We start from the raw sequence: 11,584 nt of genomic DNA, 5'->3' as shown, positions 1-11,584 counted from the left end.
GTATTTTGTGAGGCAAGATAGGCATGAGGTTTAGCAATCAAATTTAAATAATATGGAGTGGAAAGACTATTGAGAAGTTGAAAAGGGCATAATAAATGAATCCTTTTCAAACAGAAGAAGAGACACAAAGCATGAATGCCTTCCCAAGGCAGAGCAGTAAACTGGATTCTACCTTTCTTACTTAAAAGCATTCAACTAGAAATGATTATGAATGAACTGTAAAACATAACAAGATACATATGATACAGAAAGAAGAAACATATGATAAACCCATACCACATGAATCTCATGAATCAGAGCTACATCATTTTATTAATTTCCTGGCCAAATTGTACAGTGAAGCGCTGAGTTTTTCTTCCACACTTTTTCCAGAACTTCTCCCCTTTACAAATGATTTACAATACAATAAATAAACTCAGAGGTGGGAAAACAAATCGATGAAAATAGGGAGCTGTTTCAACTGAAATTAAAAATATAGAAAAAGAGCCATTCATATGTTCTAAATATAGAACAACGTTCCACTGGAATTTCTCTGATGACCAATTAAAAGGAAAAAACTGTAGCGTGGATCCCATGAAATCGTGACTGAGGACAAAATAGGCAATCGGTTCCTATCTTTCTGCTGTGGTAGATATTCTTCGTTTTAATTTTGACTTTCGGTCTTTGACTTTTCACCTTTCCTTAATGCGTCTTCCAGTTCTTTTTCATCATTACAGTTATATCCCAAAAAATATGCGCGTGCATGCATAAGGAGAAGAAGAAAATATAGGCTACTTATTGATATCTTGCCCTAGTCAGAAGAAGTTTGGAATGAAATGGATAGTTTGACTGGAAGAGTTGAGACAAAGAATTGTTTTCAAGGAGCTTCAGTGGAAGATGGGCCACACAACTTGCATCTGTGATTCTCTGGAGACTGTTCTGAAGAATACCTGGTTAATGTTTAGGTAGATCTTGATTATCTTAATGACTGTGAAGAAGGCCCAGGCAACAGCATGGAGAAACAAGTACGATTTTGGATTTGGCAATAAACTGGAGAGAATAGGGTATAGATGAAGCCAACTAGAGCCCCAAGTTGCCCATCACCTGTCAATGGCTCTGCTTCATCCGCTGCAGTATAATCAGCTTGTTGATATCCAAGATCAACCTCCTCTTCTGCAGTGGAAATCCACTTGTCAAAACAACGACCAGAAATAAGGTAGACTAAAAGTTGATTGGACGACCAGAAATAAGGTAGACTAAAAGTTGATTGGCTGCATCTACCACTGTTTCTTGGCATGTATGATCACACACATGCACAAATCCTGTTTTTTTTTCACATAGAAAAATGTCACCAATTTTGAGAGTATGTGCATGTACTTCTAGAGCATACATGGGCACCTGTGAAAACATCAGGCAAACCATGATGTTGCTTCAACTGATTAATTTGATCACCCACTGTTGTATCAGGAATCATGATATCATCCTTCAACATTGAACGATGAGGAGCATAACTGCATTTGGCTACTTGCATTTGTATGTAGTACTCCTGAAATTCAATGGGACAACCTTGAACAAATTCCATCGTGTCTACCGTGTCACGCTCAATATAGAGTTTCTTCCAAGCACATTCTCGCAATTTTCCATGGTCTGACTCAGGTAAACCCCACCTTATGCAATACAATTGCTTCCAAAGAGATTCTTCTGATGCTGCAGCCCTCATGAACCGACACGCTAATGCACAATTAGTTAGGTCTTCTGGAGAGAGGAACTTGAATATGTTTGGATAAATTTCTGTAGGTATCTTGCTAAAAGACCCATTCTCCGTGTAATGTTTCCATTTCAAAAGCCGAGAACTACTTCCTGAAGCTTCTACTTTATGCTTCATTACTGTGCCAACATCATACTTTGCAAGTTCCTCTACATCAACCTCCACTTTGCACTCCTCCTAATCAATAGACTTTGAGGAACTTGATCTTGAATTTTCCTAGAAAATCCGTGCGAGTTAGTGGCAATTTGGAGGAATTGTGAGTAGTTTCGGGCCTCTGGCTGTATGCGTCGCGCGGCAGGCCCAATGCGCCATGCCTCACCAGTGCGTCGTGCCTATGTAAAAAAACACTGAGTGTTCACACCCATTGTGCCCCATCTTGTGGATGCGCTGCAACAGAGGCCCAATGCACTGTGCACACTGTCTTCACCACAGTTTCGACTTTGACACTCAATTTCACTCCTCCATGTTTCACTTTGGCTTCTTTGATGTATTTGGTATGTGGAGGAGATGTTGAAACACAAAAGATATCTTTTATAGCCTGGACTTTGATTCTTTGATTTGAAAAACCCATTGTTTACATTACAGAACTTTGTCACTTTCACATTTTGAAATGTACTCTGTTTTCTTGTTTCCTCTAACTTTAGGACTGATGATTAACTTATTTTTTCTGCTTGCAGGGATGATTGGAAGTGGACTTTGGCAAAGGATCAGGGTGGCGCCTGAAACATTTCATGACTAAAAACTTTGAAAAATTACATATTTAAAAACAAATTTGATGATTTCTTCTTCAAAACAAAGTTTTGAAGAAGAATCGTTCTCAAGCATTATTGACGATGGGATTTTGCAATGGAAACTGATTTGGAACCTCTCATGCGTCTGTTGGTATTATTTGGCATTTTGAAGACTAAATTGACAAAACCCTAGACCTAAAAAACTCTAAAAAACTCTTTGCTGACCAAAAGACCATCCATGACTATGAATGACTGAAACATTGACTTCGATGAATTTTGATGAACTTTAATGATCAGACACAAGCCAATAAATACATGACAAGACCCTTCCGTTAGATATTGGCATGTCCCCTAATGGAATGAAAATGAAAGAGCTGAATGAGACACCTAAAAATGAAATTCAATAAGAGAAATGATCTCTGACGGAGGGATGTATAGACTGACTCTAACATTGGCTCCAATGGGGATGGTAGCTCCAAGGAGGTGCCAAGAACAGCAGATCTTTGGAAGAGCTAGACAGTGCCTTTCATCCATTGGGCTATGGAGTCAAAACTCAAGCTAAAATGCATGACTGAAAACCGACACAAACTAACTCAATAACAAGACTGAAAACTGACTTGAAAATGACTCATGACTGACTTAACTAAAACAATTACTTACAAAGCTTTTTAATGGCAGCAGTCCATCAAGACTCGAGGGTTTCAAATCATAATGACAATGAACTGCCTACTGATGGAATATGTACAATCATGTGTAGTGAGCCTTCCAATGTAACCAATCAAGCAGATGCCTTCTTGATTGATTCTCCTGATCAGATCTTCTGGTCAACAATAGATATTGGTAACTGGGCATCCAAAAACATAATTGACCATGATCTCCTTCATCACTGAATACTGCAATAATCACCTTCACTGCTGACTGCAACAGATTTGCCAGAGGATCTTGAAAAACATGAAGATTTACCTCCTGCTGAAGAAACAAGGTGTCTTTTTCTTTTGATTCTGATCTTCCTTCATAATGTACTTCAGTAAAAGTATGTTCTTGGTCCTCAAAAAATTCTGAACAAGTAGATAAGCAGATCTCTTCTTCGAAAAACATTTCAAAACATGAGACATATGAAGAAGAATCTGAAAGGCAGTCCTGAATGTTCTGATCTTCTGTAGTCTGAATATATTTTTGATCATCTTCATATGATATAACAGCCAGATTATCATGTTCCTCATTACATTCATCAATCATAAGAAAAGAAACTTCAGATGGTTCTTGATACTCAAACATGACATTTCTATCATCTACCAACGATTCATCCAAGGAAACTTTTTCACTTACTTGAGCGAAGATCTCGTCTTGTTTTTTATAAAGGGAATGAACTACCTCCTCGTGAAGATCTAGTTCCAGTGGGATGAGATCGTTTAGGTCTGTAACTCTGTTTTCTTCATTTGAGGTAGCCTCAACAATACAACTCTCTTTTATGAGATCAGGAACAACATTTTTATCCTCATCACAATCTATCTCTCGATTTGATTTATCACTCCCATTATCTGAGATTGGAACATCATTTTCCTGCGTATCATCTTTTATTTCAACCAGATCTGAAATAAAACTTCTTCTTTCATCATTTTCAGCAATATGGAAATCTTCAACCTACTGATCTTGATAAGTATCCTCTAAGATTTCTGTATGTTGCTGAAACAAATTTTCATACAATGCTTCCATGATTTCTCCGTCCATCAATTCATTATCTCCATAAAAATTCTCAAGATTTTCAATGAAACTACTAATGTGTTCACAACAATTCTGCACTAATATCAAGGATGGACAAGATTCTTTATACCTTTCAAAGAATATTGTATGAAAATATTTTAGACAATAAATAGAAGTAAGTGGAAAACTTTCATACCAAGATCGGGCTTCATCTTTGAAAGTAGCCATAAACATTTTCATCAAATAGTCTTCAGGGAAAATGATCTTTAATTTATGCACATGAATGTGAAATTTCACTAGATGAAGAGCAGCATCATTACCTTCCACATTTCTGAACATAGGTAAATTCTGAAGCCAATCCACCTTGGGAATTTTATTCAGAAATCCTGGGATGTGATCTCGGCTCATAGGAGCGTATCTTCTTGCAACCCGTTCCATCTTGAAAATCTTAAAGCTACTAATCTTCCTGCAGTGGAGTCACCATGAAGCATTGATTTCTAGATTTTTCAGTGAATGGAGTCGCCCGATGAATGATTTCAGCCTTCTTATGTATGATCGTTGTCCACCATCAACAATCAGATCTGAACTTGATACATGTACTGGGGCAATTAACAAATTAGATGTCACGTTTACAAGCTAGACCATAGATTGACTGAAGCAGCGTTTATCTACTTTTGCTAATGAAAAGCAAAAGCGTTTCGAAGGCTACCTGGCATAACTTCAGGCTCCGTCTATAGCTATAAAACAAATGACATCAACAAGAAAACCATTTTCTTCCCCAGTATGGTCGCCACTATGTTAGGGCCTAGATTTGCCTCAGGCTAAAAAGGCAAGGTTCTAGGTCCACATCAAACCACGCTCAGCCTCATAGCTAGCCCTACGAGGACAGGAGAGGGCTCTCTCCAGGTCAATCTCAGCGAAAAGTGTTTCAATGGGGCTTGAGATGACTTAAAATGGGAACTGATTTTAGGCTAGTAAATAAATATGAAAGAGGTAATTTATTGAATGACTGAATTTTCTGGGTTGTATGGGACAAAGGACAGCATGAGCTGGGAAATTAAATCAAAGACACAGAGTATTTCATGAGGCAAGATAGGCAGGAGGTTTAGCAATCAAATTTAAATAATATGGAGTGGAAAGACTGTTGAGAGGTTGAAAAGGGCATAATAAATGAATCCTTTTCAAACAGAAGAAGAGACACAAATCATGAATGCCTTCCCAAGGTAGAGCAGTAAGCTGGATTCTACCTTTCTTACTTAAAAGCATTCAACTGGAAATGATTATGAATGAACTGTAAAACATAACAAGATACATATGACACAGAAAGAAAAAACATATGCTAAACTCATACCACATGAATCTCATGAATCAGAGCTGCATCATTTTATTAATTTCCTAGCCAAACTGTACAGTGAAGCGCTGAGTTTTTCTTCCACACTTTTTCCAGAACTTCGCCCCTTTACAAATTATTTACAATACAATAAATAAACTCAGAGGTGGGAAAACAGATCGATGAAAATAGGGAGCTGTTTCAACTGAAATTATAAAGATAGAAAAAGAGCCATTCATCTGTTCTAAAGACAGAACAACGTTCCACTGGAATTTCTCTGATGACCAATTAAAAGGCAAAAACTGTAGCGTGGATCCCATGAAATCGTGACTGAGGACAAAATAGGAAATCGGTTCCTATCTTTATGCTGTGGCAGATATTCTTCATTTTAATTTTGACTTTTGGCCTTTGAATTTTCACCTTTCCTTAATGTGTCTTCCAGTTCTTTTTCATCATTACAGTTATATCCCAAAAAATATGTGCGTGCATGCATAAGGAGAAGAAGAAAATATAGGCTACTTATTGATATCTTGCCCTAGTCAGGAGAAGTCTGGAATGAAATGGATACTTTGACTGGCAGAGTCGAGACAAAGAATTGTTTGCAAGGAGCTTCAGTGGAAGATGGGCCATGCAACTTGTATCTGTGATTCTCTGGAGACTGTTCTGAAGAATACCTGGTTAATGTTTAGGTAGATCTTGATTATCTTAATGACTGTGAAGAAGGCCCAGGCAACAACATGGAGAAACAAGTACGATTTTGGATTTGGCAATAAACTAGAGAGAATAGGGTATAGATGAAGCCAACTAGAGCCCCAAGTTGCCCATCACCTGTCAATGGCTCTGCTTCATCCGCTGCAGCATAATCAGCTTGTTGATATCCAGGATCAACTTCCTCTTCTGCAGTGGAAATCCACTTGTCAGAACAACGACCAGAAATAAGGCAGACTAAAAGTTGATTGGCTGCATCTACCACTGTTTCTTGGCATGTATGATCACACACATGCACAAATCCTGTTTTTTTTTCACATAGAAAAATGTCACCAATTTTGAGAGTATGTGCATGTACTTCTAGAGCATACATGGGCACCTGTGAAAACATCAGGCAAACCATGATGTTGCTTCAACTGATTAATTTGATCACCCATTGTTGTATCAGGAATCATGATATCATCCTTCAACATTAAACGATGAGGAGTGTAACTGCGTTTGGCTGCTTGCATTTGTATGTAGTACTCCTGAAATTCAATGGGACAACCTTGAACAAATTCCATCGTGTCTACCGTGTCACGCTCAATATAGAGTTTCTTCCAAGCACATTCTCGCAATTTTCCATGGTCTAACTCAGGTAAACCCCACCTTATGCAATACAATCACTTCCAAAGAGATTCTTCTGATGCTGCAACCCTCATGAACTGACACGCTAATGCACAATTAGTTAGGTCTTCTGGAGAGAGGAACTTGAATATGTTTGGATAAATTTCTGTAGGTATCTTGCTAAAAGACCCATTCTCCGTGTAATGTTTCTGTTTCAAAAGCCGAGAACTACTTCCTAAAGCTTCTACTTTATGCTTCATTACTGTGCCAACATCATACTCTGCAAGTTCCTCTACATCAACCTCCACTTTTCACTCCTCCTAATCAATAGACTTTGAGGAACTCGATCTTGAATTTTCCTGGCAAATCCGTGCGAGTTAGTGGCAATTTGGAGGAATTGTGAGCAGTTTTGGGCCTCTGGCTGTATGCGCCACGCGGTAGGCCCAATGCGCCACGCCTCACCAATTCACCGCGCCTATGTAAAAACACACTGAGTGTTCACGCCCAGTGCGCCGCGTCTTGTGGATGTGCCGCGACAGAGGCCCAACGTGTCGCGCACACTGTCTTCACCACAGTTTCGACTTTCACACTCAATTTCGCTCCTCCACGTTTCACTTTGGCTTCTTTGATGTATTTGGTATGTGGATGAGATGTTGAAACACAAAAAATATCTTTTATAGCCTGGACTTTGATTCTTTGATTTGCAAAACCCATTGTTTACGTTGCAGAACTTTGGCACTTTCACATTTTGAAATGTACTCTGTTTTCTTGTTTCCTCTGACTTTAGGACTGATGATGAACTTATTTTGTCTGCTTGCAGGGATGATTGGCAGTGGACTTTGGCAAAGGATCAGGGTGGCACCTGAAACATTTCATGACTAAAAACTTTGAAAAATTACATATTTAAAAACAAATTTGATGATTTCTTCTTTAAAATAGAGTTTTGAGGAAGAATCATTCTCAAGCATTATTGACGATGGGATTTTGCAATGGAAATTGATTTGGAACCTCTCATGCGTCTGCTGGTATTATTTGGCATTTTGAAGACTAGATCAACAAAACCCTAGACCTAAAAAACTCTTTTCTGACCAAAAGACCATCCATGACTATGAATGACTGAAACATTGAATTTGATGAATTTTGATGAACTTTAATGATTAGACACAAGCCATCAGATACATGACAAGACCCTTCCGTTAGATATTGGCATGTCCCCTAACAGAATGCAAATGAAAGAGCTGAATGAGACACCTATAAATGAAATGCAATAAGAGAAATGATCTATGACGGAGGGATGTATAGACTGACTCTAACAAATGCCAGTTTAATGTCTTCAAAGGATTTTTTAGCCTCAACAATCCATTTTATGGTCGAATATTTTTTCAGCATATTGTTAAGTGATCTAATTAATTCTGCTAGATTAGATATAAATCTTCTAAGAAGGTTAATTTTTCCTAAAAAAGCTTGTAACTCTCTAATGTTCCTCGGGTGTTGTATTTGCAAGATGGCTTCTATTCTTTTAGGATCTATTCTTATACCATGTTTTGAAATTATGTGACCTAACAACTTTCCTTCTTCTAACCCAAACAAAGACTTTTTGGGGTTCAAGGAGATTCCAAATTTCCTACATTTAATAAAAACTTGTCTTAGATGATCCAAATGTTGATTGTTATATTTTGAAAATATAGTAATATCATCTAGATATATCACAAGGAAATCATGAATTTCTTTTGCAAAGGCTATATCCATAGCCCTCTAGAAAGTGGCTCCTGTATTCATTACCCCAAAGGGAATTTTCACATACATAAATGTGCCCGAAGGAGTAGTAAAGGCGGTTTTGGGTTGGTCATCAAAATGAACCAAGATTTGATTGTAACCAGAAAACCCATCCAACAATGAGATTCTGGTTGATCCAACTACTCTCTGTAAAATGTGATCCATTTTTGGGAGAGGGTAATTGTCTTTTAGTGACACTTTGTTAGGGTTTCTGAGATCCACACATAGTCTGATCTCACCAATTTTATTTCTAGTTGGCACCAAGACCCAATCAGAGAATCTGATTGGTGTAATTTTTCTGGCATCATACATCCTTTGAATTTATTTCTCAATTGCAAGTAATAAAATAGGATTGTTCCTTCTAAGTTTTTGTTTGAAAGGCTTTTGATTTTCTTTAATGGGGATTGTGTGTTGGATGATGTTGGTGTCATAATATTTAAGGTCCTCATAACTCCAAGCAAAGACAGCTTGAAACTCTTTCAACAATTCAATGTACTTTGCTTTTTTAGTTGGAGGTAATGATTTTGAAAGTTTGATTAATTTAGGATTTTCATCGGTGCCTATATTACATTACTCTATGTCAGACCTTAATGGTTCTATTTTACGTTTCCTACAAACATCATTTGAATCAAATAAATCTTCCAAGGGGGTTAATCCCTTTGGTAGGAATCTATCCTTGAGATTAATTACTTCGGTTTCTTTACTGATTATTTCATCAATCTCAATTTGCTCTAAGTCATCTACATCTGATTTAGTAAATTTAGTTGGATTGACTCTATCTAGTTCGTCACCTTCTATCTTATTTATTTCTAACTCATCCTTAGTGTCAGGATCTATGGATGTATCAGTATCTATATTGTTCTTTACAAACTCTTCTTCTGAAAGTAAAAATTTATTTATCTATTTGTCATTAGAAAATATTGGTCAATTCTTCAAATCGTCAGGAATTGCAGGTCTACGCCTAACTTTAGCAGTGTACTGATGCTTAGGTTGGAAGGGTAATTTTCAAGTGCTGGCAAACATAGCTAAAATATTGGCTTGCATATTGTGTTTTCTAGGGATTACTGCAAGCTTTGTTTCTAGGAAAGAGTTAAGTATTTCTACAATAGTTCCTCTATAGCAACTTAATCTAGGGTCCTTTGTCATATATACAACATCAATTTTTTTAATAATCAATTCAGAGTCTCCCATGATAGAAACTCTTTTAGCTCCTAAATTCCTAACTAAATTAAGACCTAAAATTAATGCTTCATACTCGGCCATATTATTAGTGCATTTAAAATTTAATCTATATGCATGGCCTTCTGAGTGATTATTCTCCAAATTATATATCCACACTTCTGCTCCTGCACCTAACTTATTGACTGACCCATCAAATTCTAGATGCCATAATATCTCATGCTCATAATTTTCACTATCTGGTGCAACAAACTTTTCATTATTTATAGCAGTTTGATCATCTTGTTTATTGAAAAGTTCTGAAGTTTGGTTAGTTTCATTTTGTGTAGAAACTGCAATTTCTTTTGGTTCTGTATTAATATTGTCTGAAATTTCTTCTGGTGTTTGATCAACATTATATAGGATAAAAGAATCGATATCTGAGTGAATGGAGTAGATGGGAATGTTTTGAGGCCCATCCTGACTACTTAACGTATATTTCATTAAGGTTTCTTGGTATAGTTTCTTAGGTTGTCCAAACACAAAGATTGTTGCATATGACATATCTAGTTGTAAGGATCCCTAAAGTTTGGCTCCCCATGATCTGGATAAGAACATGCCATACTTTGGTGGGATTTTAGAAACTACAATATCCATCAGGATGCTTTGGGTAAGATATTGGAGTAAAGTAACACACATGTATTTAATCAATCCTAGACGCTTTTCTTGATTGGAGTCAAATGAGAATAAGTCTTTGTAAGGCCTTATAATGTCTAGGTTTAATTTCTCCATTACTGATTTGGGCATTAAATTGTGAGAGGCCCCTAAATCCAACATTTCATTGTGTAGAATTTTGTCATGGATACCAAGGCTGATGAAAAAATGTGGAACTCCTCCTTCTAATGGTTTGCCATTAACATTTTGACCAAATATGAATTCTAGTTGGTCATCAAACAAGTTGACAAAATCCTCATTTTCAACAATGTTTAAGGTCTGGTTTATCTGTGATTTGTAAGTTTCATTCTTGATTAGTTCTGTTAAAGGAATTGAGATCTTTAGCTTTGCTATCTTTGCTCCCAGATTGAAGGGTGAAGAAACTTGTATTGTTTGAAGGTTTTGAATTTTTGAAGCAGAGATTTGAGTAGACCTGTCTTCTTTTCCTTTATTGAGGATCTCTTTATGTGGATTTTCAGATCTGGTGTTTTGAGTTTTGTCCAATGGTTCCTTAGGTGGAATTGAGGTGGATGGTTGATCAGCAGAAGGTTGATCTGAGGTTATATCTACAATGGTGGGACCATAAGGATTTGGGTTCTGCCTAGGGAGAATTTGGAGGATCTTTGAAATAGGAGCTTCTTTTATTTTCTTGGGATGACTTTGCACTGTTATCATGGTTTGGGTAGGGACATCAACATTCTTTCTGCTTCTTCGATTATACAGTTTATGTACTTCAAAAATGGCAGAATCATATCCCTATTTGTAATCAAATGACTCTCCAGACTAGATTTGTAATTGCTGCAACATATGCAGTTCCTGCTCATCTTGGGTTAGAAAAATAGTGTCCTCATCATTTATTCCCATTAAGTTGATTTGTGTGTCTTGTTCTGGATCTTCAAGATGGGATGTTTCTGCATAATTTTCTTGAAAAGGAGGCCTAATGTTCTGATCCGGTCCATTTTTCCCAATGTTTTGATTTTGGTTTTTTCTAAAATTTGGGTTTCTAACTAGAGGTGCTTGTTGGTTATCCCATTGGGGTTTCCTTTCTATGTTATCTATTCTATCCATTAGTATTTCCATAATTTTGGCTAAACTATCTATTTTAATGTC

General features: G+C 37.0%; 2 pseudogenes; both read right to left on the bottom strand.

Annotated features, from left to right (window-relative positions):
• Positions 1 to 643: 643 nt before the first annotated feature.
• Positions 644 to 1,912, bottom strand: LOC149234430 (F-box protein SKIP31 pseudogene; annotated as a pseudogene).
• A 3,988-nt stretch (positions 1,913 to 5,900) lies between these two features.
• On the bottom strand, positions 5,901 to 7,540 carry LOC149234429 (F-box protein SKIP31 pseudogene; annotated as a pseudogene).
• Positions 7,541 to 11,584: the final 4,044 nt, after the last annotated feature.

Source organism: Pinus tabuliformis, chromosome 8 (genome assembly GCF_031772625.1).
Source record: "Pinus tabuliformis cultivar Carrire ecotype Pingquan chromosome 8, CPIR1, whole genome shotgun sequence".
Classification (NCBI taxonomy): Eukaryota; Viridiplantae; Streptophyta; class Pinopsida; order Pinales; family Pinaceae; genus Pinus; species Pinus tabuliformis.
The sequence above is the reverse complement of the archived record's forward strand: the minus strand, read 5'-3'. Positions and strand labels throughout refer to the sequence as shown.